Raw genomic sequence first — 1997 nt, forward strand, 5'->3', positions numbered from 1 at the left:
GCACGTATGTGGTATCTTCGGAATGGAGCTCCTCGACACAGCACGCAAGGGGTCACATGAAATCCTTAGCGTACAGTGAACCAATCAATACGGAGCAGGAATTACGGAAACGTATTCTTGTAGCGGCTGACACAATACGAGCCACTCCTGGGATTTGGGAAAATNTCATCTACTTAAAATTTAATTTTGAAGTTTATAAATGCCGCAGTGTATGGCCACCTTTTCAGTACTCTAGGATAGGGTAAAAAAACACTGCCACAACAAAAAACTCTACTGCTGCTGATAGGAATAATCGTATAGGTGGCGTAAATGTGTAGAAATATTTATCTATACATTTCCTAAATGAGAGTTATTTTGTAAATATAATACTTTCAGAGGATGCACTTACTAAGATAATTTAACAGAACATTCACTCACTAAATTTTACTTAGTAGTAACCATAACAAACTATAGTTTTCTTTGCAGAGCTCACTATTCTACTTCACTCTTTACTTCTTCACTCTATATGCATCTTTTTTGTTTGTCGTGATCCAACCTACTTGCTAAAATAATAGTAGTCTTTTCTGTAACACCATGTACTTTGTTTCTACAAACCTTATCATTTACAGTGAAATAACTAATTGAATTTTATGTTTATTATTCCATTTAATTAAAACGAGAGGATTGTATTAAACATTTTATCTCTTCTGTGTGTATTTTATACATTTTAATTTGGCAACACTAATTTGTGCAAAGGCTCGACTCTCTGTTAAGTTCGGTTCGGCAAGCGTGCGCTGATGTTAATCGAATGGCATGACATTTTTTGACCAGGACCGTACTAAGATTTATTTCTTGGCTACAAAATTGAAGTTCAATTTTCTTGACAAAACGTGGATATATGAATTTCTTATATAAGGCTTTTTTATTGCATATATTCCCAGCCATCTGCATTTTATTTTTTCTGCACTAAAGATGCCTCACCCTGTAGTTTATATCAAAATTTTATTTTAAGCGATTCTTAGTGTCGGTATTAGTGACGCATTTAGAATGCAAGAGCTGAGAAATATTAAATGTAAGCAGATATAAAATATAGCAAAACTGTATGGAAAATATGAGAAGTATTCGAGTTTGCCACCATCGGGACGAAACACGCATTTATCATTGTTTCCAAATTATCGAAAATATAGATGTATAAAACACTGTCGGAATTAATACAATTGGCAATATACCGAAAAAAATGCAGAATATCTAATTGTTAAAAGCTACACCAGTCATTATTTTAGAAGAACCTTAGGCAGAAGCTGGTGGTAAATTATTATCATTGAAACGACATGGTGTTTGACGATCTTCCACTGTAGCGGAAAGTTGTAGGTTAATCTTTAAACAATAAAAATAAGAATTCAATAAAAATTAGTCCTGCCATAACAAAACCTCAATGTTTAACATCACAACAAACAACTGAATACAAAAATTACTTAAATGACAAAGCTAACACAGCTATATTAATTTTTAATAACTCAAATTGTTGTTATAATAAATAACTTTTATAATTAAAGTTGCCTTCAAATAACAGTCTGACTAGTGTGGACGCTTTCTTTTGTTCAACTTCGTTCGATTTGCTGTCTCTTTCTAATACCAAATGAAAGAATGGGAGAGAAACTGATTCATATTACTTACTTGGAAAATATATGCAACTTCTTGTACATTTCTTAGATATAATTGATATACAGATACAGTATAAATATATTTGATATAGTGGTACAAGTTTAGAGATTATTTGTTCAGATTTTAAATTACCCTTATGATTTGTGGCGAACCGCATAGAGTTTGAATGCTATTTTTATTCCTTTCTTACACACCTTCAATAAACCTTCCGTATAAAATCGAATAAGTATAATACTTTAAATGCATAAAATTTGTGTGAATGTTGTGTGCAATGGATTGCAGCAGAGTTTTTAAAGTTCGCACTTCAAATCTGTGCAACTTAAAATTGCCCCAGTGTTAGGATTGCACTTGCG

The sequence above is a fragment of the Anoplophora glabripennis genome, unplaced genomic scaffold (genome assembly GCF_000390285.2).
Source record: "Anoplophora glabripennis isolate ALB-LARVAE unplaced genomic scaffold, Agla_2.0 scaffold361, whole genome shotgun sequence".
Taxonomy (NCBI): Eukaryota; Metazoa; Arthropoda; class Insecta; order Coleoptera; family Cerambycidae; genus Anoplophora; species Anoplophora glabripennis.